Below are 12667 nucleotides of genomic sequence, written 5' to 3'. Positions count from 1 at the left end.
TTATCCCAGGGATACAAGGATTCTTCAATATACTCAAACAATCAATGTGATGCCCCATTATAACAAATTAAAGAATGAAAACCATATGATCATCGCAATAGATGCAGAAAAAGCTTTTGACAAAATTCAACACCCATTTATGATAAAAACTCTCTAGAAAGTGGGTACAGAGGGAATCTACCTCAACATAATAAAGGCCATATATGACAAACCCACAGCAAACATCATTCTCAATGGTGAAAAACTGAAAGCATTTCCTCTAAGATCAGGAACAAGACAAGGATGTCCACTCTCACCACTGTTTTTCAACATAGTATTGGAAGTCCTAGCCACAGCAATCAGAGAAAAGAAAGATATAAAAGGAATCCAAATCGGAAAAGAAGAAGTAAAACTGTCACTGTTTGCCGGTGACATGATACTATACATAGAAAATCCTAAAGATGCCACCAGAAAACTACTAGAGCTAATCAATGAACTTGGTAAGGTTGCAGGATACAAAATTAATGCACAGAAATCTCCTGCATTCCTATACACTAACAACAAAAGATCAGAAAGAGAAATTAAGGAAACAGTCCCATTTACCATCACAACAAAAAGAATAAAATACCTAGGAATAAGCCTACCTAAGGAGGCAAAAGACCTGCACTCAGAAAACTATAAAATACTGATGAAAGAAATCAAAGATAACATTAAACAGATGGAGAGATATACCATGCTCCTGGATTGGAAGAATCGATATTGTGAAAATGACTATACTACCCAAAGCCATCTACAAGGTCAGTGCAATTCCTATCAAATTACCAATGGCATTTTTCACAGAACTAGAACAAGAAATTTTACAATTTGTATGGAAACACAAAGGACCCCAAATAGCCAAAGCAATCTTGAGAAAGAAAAACGGAGCTGGAAGAATCATGCTCCCTGACTTCAGACTATACTACAAAGCTACAGTAATCAAGACAGTATGGTACTGGCACAAAAACTGAAATATAGATCAATGGAACAGGATAGAAAGCCCAGAGATAAACCCACACACATATGGTCACCTTATCTTTGAAAAAGGAGGCAAGAATATACAATGGAGAAAAGACAGCCTCTTCAATAAGTGGTGCTGGGAAAAATGGACAGCTGCATGTAAAAGAATGAAATTAGAACACTCCCTAACACCATACACAAAAATAAGCTCTAAATGGATTAAAGACCTAAATGTAAGGCCAGACACTATCAAACTCTTAGAGGAAGACATTGGCAGAACACTCTATGACATAAATCACAGAAAGATCCTTTTTGACCCACCTCCTAGAGAAATGGAAATAAAAATAAACAAATGGGACCTAATGAAACTTAAAAGCTTTTGCACAGCAAAGGAAGCCATAAACAAGATGAAAAGACAGCCCTCAGAATGGGAGAAAATATTTGCAAATGAAGCAACTGACAAAGGATTAATATCCAAAAATATATAAGCAGCTCTGCAGCTCAATATGACAAAAAGAAACAACCTGATCCAAAAATGGGAAGAAGACCTAAATAGACATTTCTCCAAAGAAGACATACAGAGGACCAACAAATGCGTGAAAAGATGCTCAACATCACTAATCATTAGAGAAATGCAAATCAAACCCACAATGAGGTATCACCTCACACCAGTCAGAATGGCCATCATCAAAAATCTCTACAAAGAATAAATGCTGGAGAGGGTGTGGAGAAAAGGGAACCCTCTTGCACTGTTAATAGGAATGTAAATTGATACAGCCACTATGGAGAACAGTATGGAGGTTCCTTAAAAAACTAAATATTGAACTACCATATGACCCAGCAATCCCACTACTGGGCATATACCCTGAGAAAACCATAATTCAAAAAGAGACATGTACCACAATGTTCACTGCAGCACTATTTACAATAGCCAGGACATTGAAGCAAACTAAATGTCCATCAACAGATGATTGGATAAAGAAGATGTGGCACATATATACAATGGAATATTACTCAGCCATAAAAAGGAAAGAAATTGAGTTATTTGTAGTGAGGTGGATGGACCTAGAGTCTGTCATACAGAGTGAAGTAAGTCAGAAAGAGAAAAGCAAATACCGTATGCTAACGCATATATATGGAATTTTAAAAAGTGGAAGTGATGAACCTAGTGGCAGAGCAGGAATGAAGATGCAGATGTAGAGAATGGACTTGAGGGCACACGGTGGGGGTCGGGGGAAGGGGAAGCTGGGATGAAGTGAGAGAGTAGCATGGACATATATACACTACCAAGTGTAAAATGAATGGCTAGTGGGAAGCTGCTGCATAGCACAGGGAGATCAGCTCGGTGGTTCACGAAGACCTAGAGGGGTGGGATAGGGAGGGTGGGAGGGAAGCTCAAGAGGGAGGGGATACAGGGTTATATGTATACATATAGCTGATTCACTTCGTTCTACATCAGAAACTAACACGACATTGTGAAGCATTTAAACTCCGATAAAGATGTGAAAAAAAAAGCCATATAGTGTAGTTTCCAACCCGTATAAACATTCCCCTCAAAAATGTTCTTTAAAATGGGCATTGAGCCTCTGTTGAAAACCTCCAGTGAAAGAAAAAAAGCTATTACACTGGAGTCTGAAAAGTTCCTGTCTTCCTTTTGTGAAGATTCCATGAAGCAAAGCATCATTTTAAATCTCCCTTTTAGAAAAGAATTTGAATTTTTAACACGTTTATTTAAATCTACCCCTTCTTGAACCACAGACTACATTGTACTTGCTTACATGATTCTCAGTCAAATAGAATTTCCTGAAATATTGAGATAGTTCAAAAGTCCTTTGGAACAACCAGAGATTTATAGTTGCCAGTTAATAGTGAGAGAATTAGCCAGCATGAAGACAATATTTACAACCACCAATGAAGTGATTGCTGCCTCCAGAAATGAAGGAACAATGTCCTCTCTTGGGAAGGAGTCTCGGGTAGCCCCGTGGAGCCACAGGTAGAATGCAAATTTGGAAAATCGTGCTGCCAATACTGCTTCAGCTGGAGAAAAATCTGTCGTAAGATGCTTATCAGACATCCTTTTATTGTCTCCATAACAATGGAGAGCAGTTCCACAAGCAGTCATTTTGCATGCCGTTCTGAGCAGAACAGAGGTTGCCAAATAATAAAAAAGAAGAAGAATACAGGAATGCACCATGGGAGAGTATGCGCCAGGAAGACGATGTGGAGTTATCAGGGTCAGGATGAAACTGGGAGGGGTGGGAGGGAATGGTGATGAAGATGGTATCTGGTTTGCACCCACCTTACTTCCCTGATTCATCTTAAGTCGTTTGAAATAAGATCTATTTTAAATGTGCTGTATTAAGGACAGTGATTCACCCTGAAAGGATTTTTTTAATTGGTATTATTGTTTTGGCTAACAATTTGCTTACAGGAATCTTTTTCCAACCATAACTATTTTTATGACAACTTGTCAGGAAAGCTGAAAGAGGAAAAAAGGAGCCTGGGGAGGGTAAAAAAGAAAACCTCTCAAACCAGGATGAATTTTGGTTTTGATACCTGTGTGGTGCTAACGCTTCAAGACCCCTCTTCCCATTTTGTTCTGACGCTGTCAAGGGCTGGATTCCCTCGTAGCTCATTTAGAAAAAGATTCTCTCAGTGCTTCTTGTGCAGCTCCCTGGGGGATCCTAGGTCATCCCGACCGGTCAACCAGCTTCGAATCTCATCCTAGCAAGGGAAGGACACGATCGGTCACAATAATAAGGCGCTTTGGTTTGGTACCTCATTGCCAAAATTGGCAAGATAGGCACTGCATGAACTTCAATCTTTCTTGCTCCCTCTGTATTCAAAATTATCACTTACTCTCAATGGTCACAGGAATAGAAAGCAAGTAAGTCACACCTAGCTTCTAATTTAAGGATTTTTCATCAACTGGGCAAATAGCACAATTATTTGTTTTACTGCATTTTATCAGAGGAAATTGTTCAGCTCTTTTCAAACAATATTTCTTAAACATACTAAGGGCCGGGCCCTGAAGTAAAAAGATTAATAAGTTGGTCCCATGCCTGAGTGGACTCATGTGTTGCCATGAGAAAGAGTCCATTTCACTGTGTGGGGCAAGGGCTGAGATACTGGCTTTTCACTGGGAGTTGAAGGAGAGAGGGGTGTGTAGCCAGGTTGAGCTGCACTTAGGGATGACTTTCTGTGCTAATGGCCCCTCTTTCTCTATCCCCGAAGAGACAGTGTTAAGGACAGGAAGGACAGAGGTTCCAATAGGAGATATAGCAAATTTTTTACTTAGTAAAAGAGTATTGCAACTCTTGGACCTCACTTTTAGATCAGCTGACCACCAGCCTCCTGATAACTTCTCTCCTTCCTCTTGAGGCTTTTTCCTTGTGAATTGCTTTCTTCTCTCCTCATCTTGACTCTGAATCAAAAAGGCTGAGATAAAATAAAACAACAAACATACAGCGTTCCAGGTGACTTCAGGCAGCTTGGATCTGTGCCTTAGGAGATGTCCTTTATCTTGGGGTGCACGTTTCTGTCCTTTTCTCACCAGTGATAGTGTGCAGTGGCTTAGAGATTTGTTGGGGATAAGAAAGATGGCTGTAGCCACAGCTAGAGTAGGACAGAGTCACAGAATTTGGAATATTGGCTGGTTCCTCTTAGAAACATGACTTTCCACGTCCCAGGCATTGTCACATCTATTGATGGTTTGTCACAAGGGCAAGAATCAAAACAGCCATGTCCCAAATTCTGCATCTAATGCTGTTTAACAAGCACATGAGAAAAGGTCCCTTTGGGACCCTGTTGGTAAGTGGTGCCGTTGACTTGTTTTCATTCTCTTGAGGCGCAGGTGAACAATTGAAAGGATGCCAGCACTGCTGCCATGCTCGGGAGTGCTGCGAGATGTCTGGAGCACACATGTCAGTCCCTCCTCACCCACAGCCCATCCTGTGTCCTGCTTGGCCAGTAGGAGTGGAGGAAGGGGGTACTGAACAGTGTTGGTAGCATTGGAAGTTGATGTCTCAAGGAGATACTGCCACAGACCGAATGTTTGTATCCTCCCCAAAACAATATGTTGAAAACCTACACCCTCTGTGATGGTATTTGGAGGTAGGACCTTTGGGAGGTGATTAGATCATGAGGATGGAGCCCTCATGGATGGGAGTAGTGCCCTTATAAGAAGAGACCAAAGAGCTAGCTAGCATTCTTTCCACCATATGAGGAGGCAACAGGAAGTTGGCAGTCTGCAGCCAGGAATCAGACTCTCCCCAGACCAGGATCTGGCAACTCCTTGATCTTGGACCTCCCAGCCTCCCAGGGCTATGAGAAACAAACTCTGTTGTTTTATAAGCCACTCAGTCTATGGTATTTTGTAATAGCAGCCTGAGCTAAGACAGAGACAGACAGGGAAATGGCGGCATGGATGACAGACATCAGAGTGGAGATGCATGCAGACTGAGGTCCATGCCGTCCTGAGCTCCAGAAGGCACCCATGCACATGGCCTCTTTTCTTGGATGCCATGTCATCCTGCCTCTCCTATTAGTGTATACTTCCCTAGAAGAAAACCCTCATCCCATCCCTGACTAGTCTCAGTAACCAAAGGTTAAGTTAAGTAACTGGCTAAGAGGGTGAGATATACTTAGAAGCTCCCATGTTGGCTTTGGGGCTACACGGGCGACTCCAGAAATGACCAGGAGCTGAATCTAGCAGGACAGACAGACAGACACATAAACACATAGTTGCAATATTAACGTGAGATCTGGATTAGGGCACCCTACAGCCAAAGCAGCCGTGACTGAAACATACGCGGGCTTCTTAGGATTTTGTGAATTAACTTTATAGGTTATTGATTATGTCTTCAAGCTTTTTCTTTCCTTTTTTCATTTTTTAAAGTATTGTGTGCTAAGAGAGAATTTGGATCTTGGCTTGGGGGCCCTGGATGACAAAGGACACAAACCAAAATTAATAGAAGTACATGGTGAATCAAGCTCGACAATTAAATAATTGTGTTAGAAGAGCAGCCAGTGGAAGGAAATGCACTGGGTGCGTGCGTGCTCTACTGGATCAAGACAACCACCTAAGGCCTAGAAGGTTCCTGGAAATAAGCCCCTGCCTTGCGGGTCCCCAAATGCCCAAAGTGAGAAAAGATGCCTGCTACTTCATTGTTATTCTTTCAGTTTAGAAACAAACAAAAACAGAAGCCTCACCTATGGGCAATATTCCAAAGTTAGGCCCCAATCCTTTACTCCTCAAGCCTCAGAGGGGAGCAATGACGGGACCCAAGAGTGATTTCTTTGTGTGAAGCACTCTTCTAAACGTCTTTGTACACACACTTTTACCTGGAACTCTCCTGAAAGATGGTACCATTTTTATTACACCCATTTTATAGATGAAGAAAACCGAGGCACAGCTGTTTTAGGCCACTTGCCCAAGGACTTCCCTATAGCTAGGAGAATATAAATAAAGACATGACAGAGGCACTTCTGCACCAGCCTAGTTTCTTCCCTGGGGGAAAAAAAAATCAGGATTCTTTGTTGGAAGTTCTTCGACAGACCTTTGGCAGTAGCCAGTGATGGTTTCCAGCTTGAATTCACACTTTTCAACCATTCCCCCTGCAGCGGACCTTATCTGAGGAAGGAGCAACCCTGTGATTTCAGAGAATCTGGAAAATCCCACTAGTTCCCAAAGTATTGCTCCATTGCTGCCAGGGGACATGACCTTCTCTGCATCATTTGAGGAAAACATGAGAGTGACAATTCCATTCAAAAAGGTAGTGGTCGGGCTTCTCTGGTGGCGCGGTGGTTGAGAGTCCGCCTGCCGATGCAGGGGACGCTGGTTTGTGCCCCGGTCCGGGAAGATCCCACATGCCGCAGAGCGGCTGGACCTGTGAGCCATGGCCGCTGAGCCTGCGCGTCCGGAGCCTGTGCTCCGCAACGGGAGAGGCTGTGACAGTGAGAGGCCCGCGTACCGCAAAAACAAACAAACAAACAAACAAAAAAAAGGTAGTGGTCAACCTCAGCCTACACTCTAATGTCAGGCAAAGATCAGCACACTTTCTAAAGTGAGTTTGGGTAGAAAGAAATAAGAAGCCTTAAGAAGCTCAAAAAGTGGACTTCCCTGGTGGCGCAGTGGTTAAGAATCTGCCTGCCAATGCAGGGGACACAGGTTCAAGCCCTGGTCCGGGAAGATCCCACATGCCACAGAGCAACTAAGCCCGTGTGCCACAACTACTGAGCCTGTGCTCTAGAGCCCACAAGCCACAACTACTGAGCCCGCCTGCCACAACTACTGAAGCCCACACACTCTAGGGCCTGTGCTCCGCAACAAGAGAAGCCACCGCAATGAGAAGCTCACACAGCACGACGAAGAGTAGCCCCCGCTCGCCGCAACTAGAGAAAGCCACGCACAGCAACGAAGACCCAACGCAGCCAAAGATAAATAAAATGTAAAAAAAACGATAAATAAGAAGCTCAAAAAGGTCTCATGGAGTAGAGGAGATAGCAAGAGGGCAGGGGCCAGACGACAAACCTCAGTGATGTCCAAGAGTTCCAAGGCCTGACTCATGCTGACCAGGCAGCCTCAGAAGTTGCAGGGCCCCTGCAGAGAGGCAGCAGTGACCAGGGGCGCCCTCAAGTCTGAGAGCCCTAATGAGCCTCAGAGCCTGGCGCAGCAACACACAGCCCAAACCTCGGCCTATTGAAGTCTTGGTGCCCATAAGATCATGAGGCCTCCAGACCACTGCTGTCGTTCCATTCTCCTCTGTCCCTGGGGGGAGACGTGTGAATTGTCAGGACCAGATGATATCTGACAAGCCAAAAATGTTTAAAGGGAGGGGGTCATGCAAAGCCCTTTCAGATGTTGGAATTAATATCCTCCACCCCATTAACATGAATCACAACTAATTCCTAAACACTCGGAAGGCCCAGGCATCACCGTGCCTGTCTAGTGGTTAGGATTCCTAAGCTTTTCTTCTTGGGTCTAGTTAGGAATTTTCTCATAGTCACTAATTCCCTGTGATGAAGGCTATTAGAGAGATTCCAGCATCTTCTCTTTGTTTTTTAAATGCTAAAGCTCCCCCTTCATTTGTTTGGAATACAGATGCACAGCGATTGAAAAGGAAATTTATTTCTCAGAGATAAGAGATGGCTGTTAAGAATCAAGAAAATGAAAAATCACCAGGAAGAAAAAAAAAAAACTACTGGTATGGGGTGTTCTCCACAACCAACCTTCTATATTTGTCACTATTCTTCCTTGAGCAGGAAGAGGGCGATAGAAAAGGAGGAAAGAGAAAAAGAGAAAAGAAAAAAAAGAAGAAGAAAAGCTTTCTGGATTTGGGGATATATTCCAGAAGAAGCCTCTTAGTCAGCCCTCTGGCCTCTGCAGAGGCCCTGGGTGAACCAATGAACCAGATTCTTACTCCTTTCCTCATTTTCATTGGTTAAGAATCCCCTAAACTCACAGTGATTGAAAGGGTTAACCTGGGCCATGGGTGGCCCTCAGACAGAGTGCTGATTCTAAATGAGTCCTTTCCTAAATTCGTACAGGCAGGCGACAGGCAGGCGGCAGTGCAAGGCCATAGATTTCCATTTTACATAGAGCCAATCTGCTAAGTAAATGATTACAAGTTACACAACTTCACAGTCATAAACCCAGAGTAGCCTATTACGGGATTTTACTGAAGATTCTAATCTCACATTCTATAAAAAAATGGAGCCTCATAGCAGCACTGCCCAGACCTTATGGCATGGGCGTACTACTGATATTTGGAATTCCATAATTTTTGAGAAGGTGACTTTCACAACAGTGCCTCGTCATTTTTGTCTTGGTTGGTTGGTTGGAGTTTTTAATGGCTGTCAGTCTTGCTCTTCCATGATAAATGACTCTTGGTCCAGCGTTATTATTACCCATCTACTTTGATGTAATTTATTTGATTAACCCTGTAATGTGTAGTGATGCATTTTTACATAAAGTTTATTTTTGGCCTATAATTTCCTAATTACTAAACTAAGATAATGTGTGTTCTGGTGTGCGCTCTGGTTCAGATACGACTTACCCACAACCTTGTGCTAGAGCAGATGTAAGCCCCGAGATCTTGAACGGTAACACCTCCAGGTGTTACGTGCCATCTATGCATTTGTTCTATTTAAGTCATTTGCCACTTACTAGCAAGATAAAAGTAATAACACTACTGGGTTAGTGTAGGTTTACATGACATGCTTTACAACTTTTAATCATGTATATAAGCTCACTGATTTTCACATATAGTAAGTACTTCTTACGTATTGCCAGCAACAATTTGACTGGAATGTGTTTCGCTTCTCTCCAAATGTATATGACCAATGGAAAGTAGAGAGGGTAGGTCATGGAGTTTTTCCCTGCTTCATTGGGCTTTGATCTTTTTTTTTTTAAATCCAAATTTTTAATGTAAAAGGAGTTGAAAACAGATATTTGTGAAGATAGCTCAAAAGATACTTTAAAATACATTATAACTTGTTAAAAGAAAGGTTGGCCAATGCAATAGCTATAATCTCTCAGATGTAAGTATTTTTGTTCTTTTTTTGACATTTATTTTTATGAGTGGACCAATTATGCAAAAAGTTCCTTTCTGGTTTCCTCCCTGGCTATAACTAGTATTGTATCTAGATGCCTCGGTTATATGATACATTTTCCTAAGAAGCCAATGGGCTTTGAGCTTAAGAATGTTTGAGACATTACCTTCAGGTAGTCTAGAAGAAAACATTTTTTAAAAATCTTGTGCTTGGGCTTCCCTGTTGGCGCAGTGGTTGAGAGTCCGCCTGCCGATGCAGGGGACGCGGGTTCGTGTCCCGGTCCGGGAAGATCCTACATGCCGCGGAGCGGCTGGGCCCGTGAGTCATGGCCACTGAGCCTGCGCGTCCACAGTGCTCCGCAATGGGAGAGGCCACAACAGTGAGAGGCCCGCGTACCGCAAAAAAAAAAAAAATCTTGTGCTTGATGAAGTTTACAATAGACCCAAAGGACTGGAAATACCACATGTAACAAATCTTCAGAGTATTATCCTCCCTGTTGCCACCATTGCACTGCCTCTTAAGGTCTAGAGTGCTACCCTACATCTTCAGCTTGTGGGGACTATTCCAGAAGCATAGTGAAGAAAGAAATCAGACTTTAAATAATACTTCTGTCTCATTACAAACCCAATATATGTCCCTGTTCAAAGTTTTCAAAAGTACAATAAAAACCAAAGAGAAAAATACCAATGGCCCAGCCATTTTGCCACCCACTCTTGATATACTGGAATATTTAACCTGAGTCATTATTTTAAGCAAGTACAGGTATAAATAGAGATTTTTATTACAAATTAGAATCATTCTGTATACACTGTATTGTAAGGTACTTTTCCTGAGCAATATGTCAAGAACATTCTCCAAGTTTATCAGCTGTTTTTCTTTTTCTAAAACTCCATTTTTATGGTTCTAAAAGAAACAATGATACATGTAAATATACTGTCGTTTATTGAAGCAGTTCCCCGGGTCCAAGATCATGTTGTTATCAAAACAGTGCCATGCCATCTTTGTCCCTAAATCGTTGCCTTCATCCAGATTTTTTCTTCGTGATTAAATTCTAGGACTGTGATCATTGAGTTAAAAGTCATGAATATTCACCAGGCTTTTGAAACTTGTAGTCAAATGCCCTTCAGAAAGGGAACCAGTCGTTCTCTGTACTTCAGAGAGAAATATGGGATGTTGAGTGGCAGAAAGCCCAGTTTCCTGCCTCTCTTGGAAAGTTTGTCCTATGGCTGGGCTGAGGGGGAATTGGCCAGCCTGCTTTGTGAAGGCGACTCTAAATAGTCCTGCCATGACCTTGAACTATGGAAGGACTGCCTTTGCTTCATATCTATTGTTGGGAATCTAGAATGCAGTGCGAGGGGTACCAGGCTTGGAGACAGGATGTCGGAGTTCAGGTCCTGAGCCACACACGAAACATACGACAAAATTGAGCAGATAATCTAATATCTCTGGGTTTTGTCTCCTCACCTGTAAAATGAAGGATTTGTTCTAGATGATCTCTATAATATCTTATAACTAAAAAATTACATAATTCTGTTGTATGTTTTAGACAAACCATCAATCTCTTCACCAGCACACAAAACTGTGAACTGTGGGCTCAGTCTCTGGAAAGTTCCAAGTCTGGGTCCCCCAAGATTGTTGACCATAAGCGAGGGCACAAGATGACCTTCAGGATAGAAGATGTTCCATGTTTTATGAACGTCACATGAATTTCATCACCTCCAATTGGTGATATTGAGAAATAACAAGACTTTTGGATACTCATTAAAGAAACAACTGTGTAACCTTTATGGAATCCCTCTATCGTGGAACACTCTAAAAGCCACTGCTTGTCAACAATTTATGCTTTTCTTCAGGATAATGACCTGAAGCAGAGGTGGGAAGAGGGATCCCGTTCAGGGCAGTGAGTTGTCTCAAGTCAGCAGCCAACTTACTCACCCTAAACAGGGACACCATGTTCTTTAGTTTTTCAACTGGAAAACAGCCCAGAAATGATACAGCCTCTTATCCAGATTGAAGTGGCAGTTTGAAGGAGGTGAATGTGAGCTGAGATCAACTTTTATTCTTTGCTATCTGCGCTAATTTATTATTCTTACCAAATACCTAGGTTCTCAGGGATAGGTAAGGACAAAAATGCTACCTGCCCAGAGGTGGAGTTCCATGTTCGTTTGTTAGCCATCACCTAGCTTGTTCTGCACTTCAGCCTCCTAAATTAAGAAGGGAAGACTGTTTAACTGTCTTTTAACCATGAGAACTATCGTTTATTGAGAGCTTACTATGTCCTGGGAACTGGCCTAACCACTTTCCATACATTAGCTGATATAGTAAAAACAACTCTGTGTGCAAAGCACAATTACGCTATTTTAAAAATAAGGCAACTGGGCAGAAGGAGGCTAAATAATTTTCCCAAAGGCACACACATAGGGAATGGTGGATTTGCGATCAATGCAGGTCTGACTCTGAAGCCAATAATCAGTTTATGAAGGTTTTAAAAAGAGAAGAAAAGGGACTCATAAGAGAGGAAAGTGCTACAAGTTTCAAGGTGAAAGATATTGGTATCTATGGATGAAACGGAATGTATTCTATTTCTTCAAGAGTATTAGGTCTATAATACTTATTACTCTGGTTTATCTGTGTGTCTTGCTGTGCTCTAGCAAGATATTAAACTATAATTTTCATGTCAGTGTAAAAATATTTTAAGCACTTAACCCTAAAAGTAACATCTGATCCCTTAGGCCAATATTTCTCAAAATGTTTGACCTCTACATACAGCGTGAAATAAACTTTATATTGTGATCGAGTACTCATCCCCACGCACATAGATACGAAGCAAAATTTCATGAAAAAATATTTCTTATTATGCGGAATACACTCTGTTTTCTATTTTGTTCTATTTTAGTTTTCAATGCTATTTATGATGTAATAAACTGATTCATGACCTACCCATGGGACCTGTAGTTTGACACAATTCACTATACACTAAACATTTGATTAACAGTGAGCATTTGCTCCAGGTTCAGTGGACGATTCCTTCACTGTCTCCACTGCTCTCCATTCCCTCCTTCTCTGATGCTCACCCTTCAAGAGAAGAATCCAGTGCTTCATATCAAATATTTTAATTTCTCAAAACTCTCCTTCGTTT

The 12667-nt window shown here is 41.9% G+C and overlaps 1 long non-coding RNA gene across 1 annotated transcript in view; it reads left to right on the top strand.

Moving 5' to 3' along the window:
- The window catches only part of LOC307192708, a 201437-nt gene extending 190338 nt beyond the window's left edge, over positions 1-11099 (top strand). The window contains exon 5 of the long non-coding RNA XR_013830163.1: positions 11075-11099. This is a non-coding gene — a long non-coding RNA (uncharacterized lncRNA). The remainder of the gene's footprint in view (positions 1-11074) is intronic.
- Positions 11100-12667: the final 1568 nt, after the last annotated feature.

The sequence above is a fragment of the Stenella coeruleoalba genome (genome assembly GCF_951394435.1).
Source record: "Stenella coeruleoalba genome assembly, chromosome: 10".
NCBI lineage: Eukaryota > Metazoa > Chordata > Mammalia > Artiodactyla > Delphinidae > Stenella > Stenella coeruleoalba.
Note: the sequence above shows the minus strand (reverse complement) of the source record. Positions and strands in the feature narration are given on the sequence as shown.